At 36.0% G+C, this 12,271-nt stretch overlaps 1 protein-coding gene across 2 annotated transcripts in view; it reads right to left on the reverse strand.

Annotated features, from left to right (window-relative positions):
* The window catches only part of Atp6v1h (ATPase H+ transporting V1 subunit H), a 108,909-nt gene that overhangs the window by 18,142 nt on the left and 78,496 nt on the right, over window positions 1-12,271 (reverse strand). The gene's annotated exons all lie outside the window — the stretch shown is intronic.

Raw genomic sequence — 12,271 nt, forward strand, 5'->3', positions numbered from 1 at the left:
CCATTCAATAATCAAGTTGACACTTTTTTTGGGGGTGGGGGGGATACTTTGAACATAGAGTTGCTCCAGCTCTGAGCTAAATCCATACCTCTTTTCATTTTTTTAGACAGGATCTCACTAAATTGTCAAGGCTGACCTCAAACTTGCAATTCTCCTGCCCCAGTTTCCCAAGATGCTAGGATTACAGGTATGCACTACTAGATCCAGCTACTTCTATACCTTAGTATCTCAAAAAAATGGTCTTTCATCCCCCACTTTTGCCATCACCATTATCATTTAGAGCACAATTACCTCATCTCTAGATTAACTGAACAGTCCCAACTTGTTTCCTCCCTTCTAAATTTGCCATATGTCAGGAAGGGAGATATTAGGAAGCACAATTCTTTTGATGGTACTCTCTGCTTTAAAATCCTCCAACACTTTCTATATTCCCAGGAAAATGTCTGAACCCCTCAAAATGACAAGAAAGGCTCCCTATATCACCAGCTTCATCTCCCCTTCATGAGTCCATTCTGAGCCTCAATGAGACTGATAGCAACTTGGCCTGTGTGACTAATGCCCTTTAAAATGGATCAAAGCAAGACTGAGTTGCAGCAAGTGAAAGCTCAGACAAGAACTTGAAGAACTGGTGTGAAAAAATACCTTGTTAAAAATCCTCACACTGTGTTATGATTTGGATCTTAAATGTCCCTCAAAGGCTCATATGTTGAAGGCTTGGTCCCCTGTCTATGGTGCCTACTGGGAGGTAGTGGAAGCTTTAAGAGGTGGGGTTTAGGAGGAAGTCTGGTCCTTGAGGGCATGCCCTGAAGGAGATATTGGGACTCTGACCTCTTCCTGTCCCCTTTTGCTTCCTGTTCACTGTGAGGTGAGCACTCTCCTCCACCATGTTTGCCCACCATGATGGTCTGCCTTGCCACAGGCCCCAAAACATCAAAACCAACTGACAAGAGACTGAAACCTGAAACCGTGAGCCAAAATAAACCTTTCCTCCCTTAAGTTGTTTATCTCAGGTATTTTGTCACATTGATGGAAAACAGATATAACACACAAAGATCTCACTGAAATGATAATGTAAATACATTAAGTTAAATAAAATGTATTATTGAAATTAACCTCAATGTTCTTTTTATTTTTTTTTAAATGTGCCTACAAAGTTTTGACTTTCTTGTGTGGTTTGTGTTTGTGGCTCATATTACATTTCCTCCAGGCAGTGCTGCTCTTAATCAGATGACTTTGTGCAGTTCCTTCAGCTTTGTCCTCTCCTGCTCAACAATACTAGTTAGGTGTTATTTTGGGTCAGGCACTGAGTAAGATCTGACATGAAAGAAAGCAAAGCATAAGGACCCACCCTCAGGGAACCCTGGAACACCTTCTATGTGCTTTTTCCCTCTTTATATGAGTAGCTCCTGCTTAAGGCCTCAGAATAACCATTCTTCTTCCAGGAAGACTGTCCTGATTTCACCAAGTAAAATACCTCATTCATCTTTCCCCTAAGGAATACAAAGCACAATCCTATCTTAGCATGTGCTATAATATTCTGTGCTTACAGTTTCCCCACTTAGTCTCTAAATTCCCTGAAATGCTCATTACCAGAGCCCACAACAAAGCCCAGCACAAAATGGCTGCTCAATTAATGATTAATGAACAAACTCATAACTCATATAATTAGTACTTGTGATTTCAGTTCTGATGATGACTGGAGATTTGATAACAGGGACTTAAAAATCTCTGGGCCAGAGCAGCTACTCTCTTCAAATCCCTACCTTGCACAAGCACCAGAAACCAGCATATTTTGTTCAGCCAGGGCAATTTTTTTTTTAAGTTATAGTTTGCATCTTTAAAACAGTACAACCAGAGAATAACGTATTCAGCATTTTAAGAAACCAGAAGTAGAAAGTGTGAAGCAGGTTCAAAGTGGACTGGTCACCAACATGGCTGAGCCTATGACACCAAGCATATGATAAATTATATAAAGCAGGTTTATTACTTACAGATAGACAGGAAGAAATGACAGAAGTCAAGAATTTATGACAAGCAAATCCCCTACGTCTTAGGAAAGTTGCCTGGAGCAGGTGACGTTTCAACTGCAAGTGGCCCACTTGCACCACAATTGAGGGTTCCCAGAAAGCAGTCACCTTGGATTTTATTTTACATGGCATGCTGGGCTAACGCATTAAGAGACATCCTGTTGGTGTTAGAGTGGGGCAACTGAAATAGCCTCGGCTGTTCTAGTCAACTCTGCCAATCTGCAGGATGTTGCTCCCCAACACACTCTACAGTTATTCATAAGAACTATCAGTGAGAAAGGGGAGAGAACTGGGTCAATTCCTGGCCATCTGGAAAACTGTCCCACAGAATGAGGGGCCAGTTCTTCATTGCTCTTGTAAGGGACAAGCCTCAGCCACTCTACTTGTCTACGCCATCCCACCACATGGGTTTAGCTTAACAGGTAAAGGAGAGAAACTGGCCAATGAATAGTCCAGGCTAGAAGTAAGGGAATATCCCACATCTAGAAATTTGGAAAGGTATGCCCAATGAGCCAGCTTGGAAAGGTGAACCAGAGAATCAGAAAGACACTGGGGTTTATTACCCTGCTGCAACCAAGACAGGCAGAAAAGCCAGTCTATAGAAAAGAACAACACAGATGAGCTAGAAATGTGAGAAATCATGTGGCCCAAAGGGGAAGACAGATGGAAGAAGTTACTGCTTTACTTCTTGCCAATTTTCAGTTTCCGTGGATGGTATGACTTCACCTAATGGTTTCTGTAAGCTACCTGATGTCCTTACAATCTATCTTATTATATTTAAGCTAACTAGAGCAGGTTTTTGTTCCTTACAAATAAACCATTCCTTAGAACAAAGGAAAAATGTTTAGATTTTAGTTTACTAATATACTCTTTCACTGGCAGAATCAATTACATTCCTGTTTCACTCTGATAGAACCTCTAGTGGCAAATTCATTTCTTTAACATTTACTTTATTTCTCAGCTGAATGTATAGAATCCTCTGACAAGCTAAAAAAAAATACTGGAAAGACTTTAAGATTATCCATTAAGAATCATTTGTTACCATCCCACATTTTTACCAAAGATGTAAGTTAATAAAATCAGAACTTATATCCTTACTGAAAATAACATGCTCCTTAGAACAAAAATAGCAAAATTGTTATATGTTGTCAAAGACAGTAAACTGCATATATCTGATTTTAAACACACAGAATACATAAAAGATATCTAGAAAATAGGTGCATGTGAATGCCTACACACGTATACACACAAATATAACCACAAAAATTTCTTACATAAGCAGAACAAAATTAGACAAATGAAAAAAGTAGTCTCAAAATTATGCTAAATGTTCTAACATTAACATACTATGAACATACAAACCCTACCAAATACATTTTGTCCATTTACGTCTAAAAAAATAAAGAAAATGAACGCTTGCAGTAATCTATCTTACAATTTGCTTTCTTAAAATTGTATTCATGTGGGAGAACACTCACTCTGGTATCCCAAACAAAATCTCTAGTATGATCCTATTAAAAAGCTTGGTTATTAAAGACAAAGAAAATAAAAGCTTGGTTAGGAGAATTTTTCTTATTAGAAAGAAAAAGCTATTGCTTTATTATGTCCATCATATTTATTATATCTCTAGAAGAGATCAAAGACATGTCATTTTCAGAAAATGATAACTGAGATGGGAAGCTGACGTGGAGTCATACTTTTCTAAGTATAACTACCTGAAGTGAATAAAATAAGAATTTTATCTTATTTCCATTTCTCTTTTCCCTCTAGCATCTTGTAAATGGTACTTGGGTGCCAGAAGGAAAGAAAAAAAAATGGAAATAAGATAAAATTCTCACTGGCTCCCAGGAAGTAGGCTATGGAATGTCAAGAGCCTAGCATGGCCTCTAGCATCTTCCTCATTCTCCCAATGGCCACTAGCATCTTCCTCATTCTCCCAGTGCAATCCAGACAAAGGTTTTACTGAATCATGGCATTATCTCTACTTAAGATTTTATTTCCTATGTGCTAATGAATATAGACTACTGACTTAAAGGCACTACGAATATAAAAAAATAAAATCCCAAAAAGCATTTTGCAATCTTCACAATAGCCTCAAAAAAAAAAAAAAAAAATACTTGGGAATCAACTTAACGAAAGAGGTGAAAGACCTCTATAATGAAAACTAAAGAACACTAAAGAAAGAAATTGAGGGGCTGGGGATGTGGCTCAAGCAGTAGCTCGCCTGGTATGCTTGCGGCCCGGGTTCGATCCTCAGCACCACATACAAACAAAGATGTTGTGTCCGCCGAAAACTAAAAAATAAATATTAAAATAAATATTAAAAATTCTCTCTCTCTCTCTGTCTCTAAAAAAAAAGAAAGAAAGAAAGAAAGAAAGAAATTGAAGAAGACCTTAGAAGATGGAAAGATCTCCCATGCTCTTGGATAGGCAAAATTAATATTGTCAAACCCAAAGCACTATACAGATTCAATGCGATTCCTATTAAAATCCCATCGTCATTTCTTATATAAATACAAACGGCAACCATAAAATTCATCTGGAAAAATAAGAGACCCAGAATAGCCAAAGCAATTCTTAGCAAGAAAAGTGAAGCAGGAGGCATCAAAATACCAGAGCTTAAACTAAACTACAAAGCTACAGCAACAAAAATGGCATGGTATTGGCACCAAAATAGACTTGTAGACCAATGGTACAGAATAGAGGACACAGAGACAAACCCACATAAATACAGTTATCTTATAACTAGACAAAGGTGTCAAAAACATACATTGAAGAAAAGATAGCCTCTTCAACAAATGGTGCTAGAAGAACTGGAAAATCATACGCAGCAAAATGAAAATAAACTCCTATCTCTCATCATGCTGAAAACTCAACTCAAAGTGGATCAAGGACCTAGAAATTAGTCCAGAGATCCTGCGCTTAAAAGAGGAAAAAGTAGGCCCAAATCTTCATCACATCAGATTAGGCCCCGACTTCCTTAACACAACTCTTAAAGTTCAAGAAATAAAATCAAGAATTAATAAATGGGATAGACTCAAACTAGAAAGCTTCTTCTCAGCAAAAGAAAAAAATCAATAAGGTGAACAGAGAGCCAACATTTGGGGAGTTAATTTTTGCCATATGCACTTCAGATGGAGCACTAATCTCCAGGATATATAAAGAACTCAATAAAACTTAACACCAAAAAAACAAATAACCCAATCAATAAATGGGCTAAGGAGACACTTCTCAGAAGAAGGTATACAATCAATCAACAAACATATGAAAAAAAATGTTCAACACCTCTAGTAACTGAGAAATGCAAATCAAAACTACTCTAAGGATTTCATCCAGTCAGAATGGCAGCTATCAAGAATAGAAACAACAATAGGTGTTGGTGAGGATGTAGGGGAAAAGGCACACTCATACATTGCTGGTGATACTGCAAATTAGTGCAACCATTCTGGAAAGCAGTATGGAGATTCCTCAGAAAACTTGCAACCTTTATAGTAATAATTAACTCAGGTAAGAAAACAACAATGGATGCCAAATAACTGAGAGAGAATCTGTTGGGAAACACAAGTATTTACAGTCTTAAAGTACCTCCTCACAGCTTGCTTATTTATTACAAAGGGCAAATAAGTTCATGTTTTATCATGGACAAATCTAACAGATTTATGTAACCAGTGATCAAAATTACCACCACCAAAAATAGGGCAAATGAACATGACAACAAAATCCAAGTTATGATCTTGGACTAGACAAAAAATAGTTGCTATTAGACAACAGTATAAACAATACATAAGAAAATATTAATATGAGGAGATCCATGGTCAAGTATTTAGGGTTAAAGGGTCATACTGTCTACCATTTTTATATAGTCCAGAAAAAGAGAGAGAACACAACACAAATGTACCAAAATGTCAACAACTAGTAAATCTAGGTGGCAGGTATACTAGATAAGTTCACTGCACTAGTCTTATAATTTTTCAGCAATTGAAATCACTTTCAGTTTTTAAAAAATAAAATAGAACACAAGGTCTCGTAAGAAAAAAAAATTTCTTTCCTACTTCCATTTTCCATCATAACCAGAAGGATGAAAGCTACAGCTTATGGCCAGAGAAGCAGGAAGGTTGAAGGATCCTGACCTTTTTGAGTAACTGTACCAACTAAGGATTTGTCAGTGCTATAAAGATAAATTCCTTACTTATATTTTAATTATTCAGAAAGAAATAAAATTGGCATTCAGATTACCGTGATTAAGTTGTCCTGAAATGCTAGGATAACACATGACTTCAAAGTTGACCTACGGCCTTAATCCAGCCACTCTGAGACTGGCAATTTCCTTTGTGGCAGCACTGCTGTGGCTCCTACATACAGCATGCTCATCCAGTGTCTCTGTCTGCCAAGTCCTCCCTATTCTCCAACTACATCTTCACTAACTCATTCTTTGATTCTTTTTTTTTTTTTTTTGGCATATTTTTTAAATTGCATTAATACTTGATCTAAGCACATCCACCTGAGATATGGGTCCCAAGCTCCTGTAACACCTGTGTATACTGTTACTGTGTGCTAGGCCTTTATTTTCTACTTTGTATTTCTCTACCTAGCATACACTGAATCGTTCAACAAACATTCCTGCTCATGTTTCAATCAGAGACTGATTACAGAAATAAATGTAAATACCCCTTTAATTTCCTTAACTGAGAAAAAAATTGAATACAAAGAGGACAGGATAGTGTTCTAACCAAACACTAAATTGTTCTGCTGTTTCTGGGATCATCCAAGAGATCCTTTGTGTTTCAGGCCTCCACAGGGACCTGGCCCTTACTTAAGCCCTTAAGGAAAATAGACAAGCACAGCTTGTAACAGCGACCCAGGGAGGGGTTGTGGAGCTTTTTTGTTTCTGTTTTTGTTTCAAGGCTGGGGAAAGAACCCAGCTCACATTCAGCAAGTGCCCTACCACTGAGCTACACCCCAGCCCTGCTGTGGAGCTTTGATAAGGCCTGGGTGTCAAAAATCTGGCCCCCTTCAAATACTGGGCATTATTTTCCTGAATTCATTCTGTTAAATGTAAGGACAGATGACAAATTCTATTTAACTCACCTAAGGGAGGTTAAGTTTAGGCCATTAAAAAAGTAACTACTGTATAATTTCCTTAAAATGTAAATTTGATAAAAATTTAAAGAATATTTACATTGAAAACTAGCTTTCATAAGATGAGAGTCTTTAACATTGCACCCCACCCCACCCCCGCCGCCATTTTTGGTTAATTCCTCAGGTTTTATATAGTGATTAAAAAAAAAAATCTTGTCAGTTCATTTCTGTTATCTGTGAAGGTTTTTTCCCCATCAAGATGTAACATCTTGGTGGTATACATAAAGGAAACTAAGAAAATAATTCAAAAACCTAATTAAATCTCTTAGTAAATATAAATTTTGCTTGCTTCTTAGTGAATACTAAACTCCTTTTAGCATACTCTATTGTTAGATGATTCATTTAAAACATACACACACACACACACACACACAGCCCATGAAATGAAATAAGCCAAGTGAACACAAATGTTAACTGCTGCACTCAGAGGAAGACAAAAGACAGCACTTAGAAGCCGAGCATGTTAATCATAAGCGAATCCATTTTTCTCTACTCTCACTGGACAAGGTTTTTCCTGGTTTTGGTTTTGGTTTTAGTTTTGGGTGGTCTCTGCTTTTACTGATTTTCACAAACCCAGTTCAAAGATCTATCTGACCAAGATCTGGACCCCAGATCTTTACACCTTGGCTACACATATCTATCTGTGAATCTGTTTTTGATTTTATATTTAATTATAAAATGCACAGATTCTATTATCCTTCAGTTTTATTTTCTTTTATTTTTTTATTTTCAAAAATGATCTTTGCCCATCTCTTCCAAACGTTTATTTTGACTGGTTCTTTGCAACAATCTAAGATTTATATTTTGGTGGCACTTCCAAGTCAATTATGATTCAGTGATACACAGTGTCCAAAAAATTAAAAGTTAGTACAGCCCTAAGTATCAAATACAAAATAGGGCTGGGGATGTGGCTCAGTGGTCCAGTGCCCCTGAATTTAATCCCAAGTACCAAAAAAGGGGGCGCTGGACCCCTGAGTCACATCCTCAGCCCTATTTTATTTCATTTAAAGACAGGGTCTCACTGAGTTGCTAGCGCCTCACCATTGCTTGAGGCTGGGTTGGAATTTTGATCCTCCTGCCTCAGCCTCCGGAGCTGCTGAGATTATAGGCATGTGCCACAGCACCTGGCCTCAAAAAACACTTCTGACAAGCAAAACAGGCAATTTGACACTGGGAGACAGAACTTTTCAACTGACAATGAAACAACTAAACAATTCCTCCACTTTTACTAAGAATTGGTTTTAATTTTACTTTCTTTTCTTTCTTTTTTCTGGGGTGTGTGTGTGTGTGTGTGTTTCTGGGGATCAAACCCAGGGCCTCAAGAATCATAGTTAAGTGTTGTACCACTGAGCTAGACCCTCAGCCCTGATTTTTTTTTTTAAATCTAGTTAATATCTGTGCTTTTCTTTTTTGTTTAAATGCACAAAACATATGACACTAAACACATGTTCAAAGGCTCCTACACTAAAATCATTCTAAGAATGAGGTGGAAAATTCTAGGCATCCCAGAAAGAGACCATAATTTTGTAAATTAATCCTGGAAAAGTATTAAATCTGGAAATGTTATGATACATTTACTAAAAATTATATAGAATCCTTTAGTAACGTTAATGATAAAAAGTTAAAGCACATGAGGGGTTTTGTTTTTCAATTCAGTTCATAAGTAATACTTTTATTTCATAAGTAAAACTTTTAATTACTGTATTTATAAGTAAATACTTACAAAATAACTAAAATATCCTAAGTGGTATAAACATCAAGAGAACAAAGCAGTATTATCCATACTCTTGGCTTGCTAAATTTCTGTTATATTAATTTTCCTATATATAAAAGATCTAGAGAGGGTAACATTCTTATAACTTATTCTGCTGGTTAAAAAAGAATGTAGAAACACAAATAGAAATTTCTGCATGAGATTGATTCTCTACCTACAAAATTCTGTGTTTCTTTCCTGAAGTCCTGAGCTGTCCATATGCACATACTGTTGCTTCTGAATTAGAGGCTGATTACATTTTAAATCATTCTGTAGGAAAAAAATGATGACATTTTATGATGTTGAATTATAAAATATGAACTAGGAGTATGTATATACAGAAGTTCTCTAGAGTAAATGGTCATTATTTGTTTTTGTCAAATCTATGAATATAAAAAATCTAGCCCTACTAAAAAACAATAAGGGATGCACCAGGAAAGCCACAGTGAAAAAAGAGCTGCATTTTATCATCTGGAGGGAGATCAGCGAGGACTGCCTTGCTAAAGGCCTCCTAAATGGAGGGAGACTCACTATGTGCCTACTGTCCCATTTTTCCCACCCAATGGCAACTCTATTCTACCCCCCAGCACTCCAGAGTAGACTCAGGAATATCTGTAATCCATGAGCCCACATCAATAGAGATGTCAAGGAGCAGGGGAGAAACAATGGCCATTCTAAGACCTGCAAAATCATAGAAATGATTTTGAAAACAATCATAAAATTGTGAAAAAGAATTATTTTCATGCTATATAACTCTATATTACATGTTACATAAATTCAGACTTATCTCTATATTAAAACAAAACTGAATATTTAACCCCTTATAATAGAATCAAATCAAGATCCATAGCCAGTCCAGTTCATGATTTTATAAGTATCCAATTTACACTGACAATGTAATTTTTAAATTATACTTAAAAATTTTAATTTCCTCAGAGAAAAATAAATGCTAACATTGCTATATCCACCAAAATTATGATTTAGTCTAATAAACAGAAACTTTAGGAAAAAAACAGTATCGAAAACCTAAAAATCACCTAGGGTAGAAAAGTAAAAGCAGTCAGGTTGAAAGCCTGGTTCAGAGCACAGGGACTCTGGAAAGCACCCAGGAATGTGGGGAAAAGCCGCTGCCGCCTGGCAGACACACTCTGCTTTTCATCTACAACTGTATTTTAATTATTTACAAGTAATTTACTTCACTATGGGGTACTAAAATAAATCATTAAAAAACTAATTTTAACTAAGTTAAAAACAAAATGCTAAGTGAAGATCAACTCTGTTTTCAAGCTCTTAGTGTGAAAGTGAACAATTTCAAGACATCTTTATAAAATTCTCCAATAAACAAACACCAGCAGCATTTTTAAAAAATACAACAACAACAAAAACCCTATTTTAGGTAAGTAGAAAGGTTGTCTTTAACAAAGATTTTAATAAAGACAACTAGGTTTCATAGAGACATGGATCCAAGTTCATTTTACATTGGGGATTTTTACTTTGCAAATTTAGCCTCAATTAATCCAATATAGAAATAAATCACTATTAGTTGAGTAAAAGTCAAAACAAAATGTTGAAGTCATACGTAAATTCTACTTTTCTTTCATATGAAATCTTCCTTTACCTCTTATTAAAGTATAGGAAGATGCTAAAATTAAGCTTTTCCATTAAATGCAAAAGAAATTTATAACTGAAATGCTGAAGTTAAAATAGCTTGGCACATAATTAGGGAAGATAAAGGGTGCTCTCTCTTCAGCTAGTCAATGACAGAAAGCAAATAAACTAGTTTCTGTTTATAAAGACACATAAATAATCATACATGGAAAAAATGTACTATGAGACTAAATTCCTAAACTCAATAAAAAAAATTCAAATTTTAATTCCTCTTCAATGCATTATCATTTGAACAAAAATTCTCAATGAAAAAAAAAATTTCTCTACTGGCCAAGAGAAAAGATCAACATCCTATTTCATACTCATCTTTTCTTTCACATCTGGGCTATACAGTTGTTAGAAGAAAAAGAAAACAATAAACCCAAAATCCAATTCAAGAGAAAGAAATAATAAAGTTAAATTTCTTCATTAATGCAACAAGAATTATGTTTTAGCATTGCCTAGTATCAACAAAAAGAGAAAATAAAACTGACTTGCAAAAGAAACTTCAGAAAAACATCAAACAAATATAAACTCACTTGGTTCCCACAGCCTTAAACTCTATTAAATGTTAACATTTGGAAAAAATAATTCCACAGATGAGATATAAACAAGTCAAAAGATATCAAATTGCTAAATAATTCATTTATGTTGAAAAATCTAGCTCTAGGTAAAGTGAAACAAGGAGAGAAAATCCAGTGATACTTGAAGTTTTGTCCTCATGCTGTTTAGATAAAAAGTCATTTTCAAGTGCCCTCTACTTTGATCCCATTCTTCTTGCACTTAAGTTAATGAAAAAATACAAACATTTTCAGTCCATTAAGTAATTGTGGTACTGGCTCTAGGAGCCACCTGAAGTCCACCTACCTCTTATCTCAACTTTTATTGTCTGGTCTAGGCCTCCAACTACCTCTACCAACGACCACCATAAGAACCAACTATAACAGTCTTCTTAATTTCAGACTTACCCCTATATGATCCATTCTCCAGTCAAAATGATCTTTTTAAAATATAAATCAAATATTGTCATTCTCCTATTTATAACCCTTTTCTATAGCTTTCATTTTACCTTATAAAAGTAAGCATCAAACAACAGCCGACAAGACACTCCATGATCCTATTCCTGCCTACCTCTCAATATACTTTCCCATGTTGGCCTTTATACTGTCCCTTTAAATTAGAGTTTCTCCTCCTCAGTACTGACATAGAACATTCTTTAAAGTGGAGGCTGTCTGTGCACTGTAGGATCTTCACCAGCATCCCTGGTCTCTATCCATTAGGTGCCAAAAGCAGCATCACCCTCAAGTGTCACAACCAAATATGTTTCTATGCATTGCTTTAACAAGCCAAGCTCATTCCTGCTTCCTGGGTCTTTTTCCCTCTCCTTCCTTCTACCTGAAATAGGAATTAGCCCAAATAAATTAGCTATATGGATGGTTCCTCATCATCATCATCTCAGCCCACTCATAAGAGATCTTCTCTAGTCGTTCTCCATAAATTTGCACTGACTTTTATTCTATTATTAGCCAAGCAGAAAGCAAGTGCTCAAAAAGCAGATGTGAGAATGCATAAATGTCAGTATTTATGAGAAAAGTCTTAAGTGGCAGGACCATAACATTCAATATAGGAGGCCACAGCAACACTCCTGGGTATTCTCCTGTACTACATTCACCTGCATCTTTAAATACACCCATTCAAGTGCACC

This window comes from Marmota monax, unplaced genomic scaffold (assembly GCF_021218885.2).
Source record: "Marmota monax isolate L192 unplaced genomic scaffold, Marmota_monax_Labrador192_F-V1.1 WCK01_AAM20220418_F8-fsc00044, whole genome shotgun sequence".
NCBI classification, from domain to species: domain Eukaryota; kingdom Metazoa; phylum Chordata; class Mammalia; order Rodentia; family Sciuridae; genus Marmota; species Marmota monax.